Source organism: Schistocerca cancellata, chromosome 9 (assembly GCF_023864275.1).
Source record: "Schistocerca cancellata isolate TAMUIC-IGC-003103 chromosome 9, iqSchCanc2.1, whole genome shotgun sequence".
Lineage (NCBI taxonomy): Eukaryota > Metazoa > Arthropoda > Insecta > Orthoptera > Acrididae > Schistocerca > Schistocerca cancellata.
This window is the reverse complement of record NC_064634.1, coordinates 111,579,044-111,585,500: the sequence shown is the minus strand read 5'-3', so window position 1 is coordinate 111,585,500 and position 6,457 is coordinate 111,579,044.

Genomic DNA, 6,457 nt, shown 5'->3' with positions numbered 1-6,457 from the left:
CCTCTCAAAACCGGTGTTGGCTCTCCTGCCAACCCACAACATTTGGCGACGAGGCAACACCGCGTTCGTAACTATACTGCCCTGATTTACTTGTGTAATGGCTTCGCCACCATCTCCAGATGTACTGTCCGAATTTTATCGCTTACAGAATCAGCAGACGTACGCCTTACTGGATGCCCTTGGACAGCTCGTCCAGGGTCAACGTGCAATGCAAAACGATGCGGCAGCCGCCGCTCCACCGCTAACACGGCCACAAAAGGCAGTTGCACCACCTTTTCGCCCTTTTGATGCTGCACTGGTAAGCTGGACGGAGTGGTCACGCCAATTTGGATTCCATGTCGCCGCCTACAGAATTCATGGTAACGAGCGGCAGCCTTTTTTTATTGTCCTCCGTAGGGGTGCTTACGTACCATGTGGTAGTCAAATTATTTCCCCGACGTGACATAGAGACTCTGTCCTACGGCGAAATTTTGTCTGCATTAGATGCATATTTCAAACAATCAGTCAATGTAGTTGCCAAACGGTATACCTTCTTTCGTACAAAACGTACGGCAGGTCAGACTAATAGGGAGTGGGTTGCAACCTTGCAAGGCTTTACTAGGAATTGTTCTTTTGATTGTCAATGGGGACTCCCTTATTCAGATACTATGGTACGTGATGCAATTGCACAGAACGTTTCTGCTGTTCGTAAACGGGAACAGATTTTGAAACTAGTCAATCCCTCCCTTCAACAAGTGATGGGCATATTGGATCGGCAGGACACACTTGACTTTGCTCAGGAATCATTTGAAACTTCGCCACCAGTGTGTCAGGTTAACCGGCCCGCCAGGCGAGCTGCACGGAACAGTAAACAGTCCTCGCGCCCTAGACACGCAGCTGCCACCTGGCTCTCAGCCACGTGTACCACGCCGGCAAGCAAATGCAGTGCTAAAATCATGCCTTCGGTGTGCTACTAGACATTTGCGTGAGAATTGCCCGTCACACCAAGCTATTTGCTTTTACTGTAATAAAAAAGGACATGTTCAAAGAGTTTGCCAGAAAAAGCTCAGATCGGAAACTCAAAATCATTCCAGGCCCTTTGCTTCGCGCCGGAATCGGAATCGAACTAAGGATACTCAGGCTCGCGACACTTCGCCCATGGAAATTCATATAGTTCATGCCACTCCGCCCAGTGCCACTCTCTCTAACAGAGACTGTGTTCGTCCCACAAATAGTGTGCATCGACATCGCAGGAACTCCCGTCAAGTCGCAAGTGATTTTGTACCAGTGTCAGTTCACGCTGCACGAGAAAGTCGCTCTTGTCGTCAGCAGGACAATAAACTTTTTGTGGACTTGGACATTAACGGCAAAGTGATACCATTTCAGCTCGATACTGGGGCTGCAGTTTCACTGATCAATAAAGACACTTACAAACTGCTGGGCGCACCTCCGTTGCGTGCCGCAACTGTTCAGTTAACTACCTATTCAGGTCACGAGCTCCCTGTGTTAGGACAGTGCAGCCTTCTTGCAACATACAAGGGACAAACAAAACTTGTGTCATTTTACGTCCTTCGTTCTTCTTCTGCAGTGAACTTGTTTGGTTTCGATTTATTTCAGTTGTTTAACTTGTCTATAGTAAATCAGGTCCTATCAGTGAACCAGACTGTGCCTTCCGACAGTGTTTCTCGTCTATGTGAAGAATTCGCAGAGATTTTTGCACCGGGCCTCGGGTGCGCTAAGAACTATAAAGCACATTTGGAACTGAAAGTAAACGCGCAACCGAAGTTTTTCAGAGCGCGCAATGTTCCCTACGCATTGCGTGATGAGGTCGCAAAAACATTACACGATTTGGAATCACAAGGTGTAATTGAACGTGTGCAGGCTTCTCTCTGGGTATCACCCTTAGTAATTTTGCCAAAACCTTCCGGAAAATTGAGACTTTGTGTGGACTTCAAGGCAACTGTGAATCCACAACTAGTGACTGCAACTTTTCCTTTACCCCGCCCGGAAGATCTTTTTGACAAACTGTGCCCGGGTAAATATTTTTCAAAGTTGGACCTAGCAGATGCGTACTTGCAAATACCGGTGGACGAAGAATCCCAGCGCGTTTTGGTGGTTAACACGCATCTTGGTTTGTATCGATTCAAACGACTGCCATTCAGGTGTGCATCCGCCCTTGCATTGTTTCAGCAATATCTACAAACTGTTTGTGCGTCGGTCCCTACTGCAGCAAACTATCTGGACGATATTGTGATCTCCGGAAAGACGGAAGAAGAACATTTAGCCAATCTCAGAACATTATTTCAGGTCTTGCTACAAAATGGTCTTCGCTTGCGGAAGGATAAATGTGTGTTTTTTGCTCGTGACTTACCCTATCTGGGACATGTAGTCAATGCCCAAGGCATACATCCCAGTCCAGAGCACCTCCGTGCCATACAAGACTTGCCTTCGCCGCGGAATTTGAAGCAGCTACAGAGTGTGCTGGGAAAAATTAACTATTATCATAAATATATCCCACACGCCTCTTCCGTTTCAGCTCCGCTTCATCGCTTACGCCGTAAAGGTGTTCCGTTCGTCTGGACGACGGAATGCAACGCGCCTTTCACCAGTTGAAATCGGCGTTGATTTCCAATACTTGCCTTACGCCATTCGATCCCCGGAAGCCCCTTTTGTTGATGGTGGATGCATCGGATTTCGGGATCGGTGCTGTGCTTGCGCACAAAGATGGATCGCACGTTCGCCCTATTGCCTTTGCGTCCAAATTGCTCTCGTCTGCGCAACGAAAGTATTCACAGATCGAGAGAGAAGCATTGGCTCTCGTATTTGGTGTTACAAAGTTCCATGATTTCTTGTATGGTCGTCACTTTACCATCATCACCGACACAAACCTTTGACATCGCTTTTTCATCCAGCCAAGCCTGTACCTCCACGTACAGCGCAGAAATTCATTCGCTGCTCTATTTTCCTCTCGCAGTACCGCTACGATATCTTGTATCGTTTCACTGTTAAGCACGGAAACGCCGATGCCTTGTCCCGTTTGCCTGTTGCTGAGGATAGAGCATTCGATTCCTCCGAACTTGCTTGCATGTTAATTGATTCGGAAACCGATGACGTGGTCGAATCGTTTCCGATTGATTTTCGTCGTGTAGCTACAGCCACAGCTGCCGACCCTGTCCTTGCTACCGTTCTGCGTTTCGTTGCTACTCAATGACCCTTGTCAAAGTCACGGATCGGGTATCCGTTGGTTCGCCGATTTTTTGCTCACAAGGAGAGACTTTTTGTACGACGTGGTGTTTTGCTGTTGCGTTCAGATAATGATCAGTCCAGGGTCGTGGTACCACGTTCGTTACAGTCCTCTGTCTTACAGCTTCTCCACCAAGGACATTGGGGTATAGTGCGAACGAAACAACTTGCTCGTCAGCACTGTACTTGGTTCGGAATCTATGCCGCGATTACGAATATGTGCTCTTCTTGCATGGTGTGTGCCGAACACCAATCAGCACCACCGCGGAAATTCTTTGCATGGCCGAAAGCCACTTCCCCTTGGCAACGCTTACACATCGATTTTGCTGGTCCATTCTGGAATGCTCGATGGTTGGTTGTGGTAGATTCATTCAGTAATTTTCCTTTTGTTGTCAGGATGTCTTCCACGACGTCATCTGCCACCATACAAGCGTTATCCGCTATCTTTTCCATCGAAGGTCTTCTACAGACTATTGTTTCCGACAGTGGCCCACAATTCATGTCCGCAGAATTTCAGTCATGCTGCAAGGCCAATGGTATTGAACATCTGACGTCCGCGCCGTTTTCGCCACAGTCAAACGGTGCCGCTGAACGATTGGTCAGGACTTTCAAGTCACAGATGTTGAAGTTGAAAGAGTCGCATTCTCGGGAGGACGCGTTATTGCTCTTTTTGTCCTCGTATCGCTCTCAGCCCCGAGATGGTCGCTCGCCGGCTGAGTTGCTCCACGGTCGCCCTCATCGCACCTTGATGTCTTTGCTACATCTGCCGCATCAGGTTCCTGTGCAGCGGCAGACACTTGCTTTTGCCCCAGGCGACGTTGTCTACTACCGCAACTATCGAGGTTCACGGCGTTGGCTCGAAGGGCGCATTCTTCGTTGCCTCGGCCGCGATATGTATCGGGTTTTGGGGGCCTCTGGTGAGGTGCGTCGGCATCTCAATCAGCTGCGCCTCTGTCGTCGCACGGGATCTGCCGCTCCCCGACTGCTTTCAGCGACGGTGCCGTTTGGTCAGCGCCCTGAGGACCCATCTACTGGCTCGCCTCAGTCCCAGGTGTTACCGACGCTGCCTTCCATTTTGCGTAATGACGACGCTCCGCTGCCGCCGGCGACGCCCGCAGTGGACGCGTCGCTGCAACCGCCGGGCGCCTCCCTGGGTCACGCGCCGCCAATCGCTTCCCGTGACCAGTTGTTCTCAGACATTGAACTCGTGCCCGCTCCGGACCGTATGTCGTCTTCGCCCGCCGGGTGCCCCGGCCCGATGGAGGTCGACCCTTCGGCCCCTCCTGTCTCTCTACGGGCGCATACACCGCATGTTGGCGTGCACCCTGGAGCAGGTTTTCAGGCGTTTCCTAGCTCCCCGCGGTACGAATGGCAGCGTGCGGGTGGCACAGCCTCGCCTGTTGTTAGGCTCCCCACCTCGTCGCATACGTCAACATGGGGTCCTCCCCACGGCGGGCGGAAGCCTTATGCCACCACCGTACGCTGATTTGCGGGGGAGGAATGTGGTGTCCCCGCCAGACACCACACTTGCTAGGTGGTAGCCTTTAAATCGGCCGCGGTCCGTTAGTATACGTCGGACCCGCGTTTAGCCACTATCAGTGATTGCAGACCGAGCACCGCCACACGGCAGGTCTAGAGAGACTTCCTAGCACTCGCCCCAGTTGTACAACCGACTTTGCTAGCGATGGTTCACTGACAAAATACGCTCTCATTTGACGAGACGATAGTTAGCATAGCCTTCAGCTACGTCATTTGCTACGACTTAGCAAGGCGCCATTACCAATTACGATTGATACTGTAATCATGTACCGTCAAGAGCGACGCTCATAATTTATGGATTAAAGTTAAGTATTCCACCAGCTACGTCCGTTTTTTTGCTAAAGTCTAATTTCCTTGACCTGTTCCAGACCTCACGCCAGCTTGCGTGAGCTAAAACGCGTGCCTTTTGTCTTCCTCTCAAAACCGGTGTTGGCTCTCCTGCCAACCCACAAGATATACAACCTTCTTTCATGATTCTTAAACCAAGTGTTAGCTATGATTAAGTTATACTCTGCGCAAAATTCTACCAGACGACTTCCTCTTTCATTTCTTAGCCCCAATCCATATTCACCTACTATGTTTCCTTCTCTCCCTTTTCCTACGCTTGAATTTCAGTCACCCATGACCAATTTTCGTCTCCCTTCACTATTTGAATAATTTCTTTTATCTCCTCGTACATTTCATGAATCTCTTCTTCATCTGCAGAGCTAGTTGGCATATAAACTTGTACTACTGTAGTTGGCGTGGGCTTCGTGTCTATCTTGGCCACAAAAATGCGTTCACTATGCTGTTTGTAGTAGCTTACCCGTACTCCTATTTTTTTATTCATTATTAAACCTGCATTACCCCTATTTGATTTTGTATTTATAACCCTGTATTCACCTGACCAAAAGTCTTGTTCCTCCTGCCACCGAACTTCACTAATTCCCACTATATCTAACTTTAACCTATCCATTTCCCTTTTTAAATTTTCTAACCTACCTCCCCGATTAAGGGATCTGACATTCCACGCTCCGATCCGTAGAACGCCCGGTTTCTTTCTCCTGATAACAACGTCCTCCTGAGTAGTCCCCGCCTGGAGATCCGAATGGGGGACTATTTTACCTCCGGAATATTTTACCCAAGAGGACGCCATCATCATTTAATCATACAGTAAAGCTGCATGCCTTCGGGAAAAATTACACCTGTAGTTTCCCCTTGCTTTCAGCCGTTCGCAGTGCCAGAACAACAAGGCTATTTTGGTTAGTGTTACAAGGCCAGATCAGTCAATCATCCAGACCGTTGCCCCTGCAACTACTGAAAAGGCTGCTGCCCCTCTTCAGGAACCACACGTTTGTCTGGCCTCTCAACAGATACCCCTCCGTTGTGGTTGCACGTACGGTACGGCTATCTGTATCGATGAGGCACGCAAGCCTCCCCACCAACACCAAGCTCCGTGGTTTATGCGCGGGGGGGAGGGGGGGGGGGCATATCATACATGTCGTAGGCGACTTGCAAACGGGAGTGAAGTATCTTATTCTGATGTTTGCAAGTCAGCTATGGCATCCTTTCTGGCTAAATAGCATGTATGACATGTGAATTTGTCACAATATTTTTTCAACGTGAAGGTGATCAATAATCGAAACGGGTTGTGGATAAATATACTTTAAGACAGAACAGTGTTTACCATGTAATTCTCAAAGTGTTTTGATGCTGT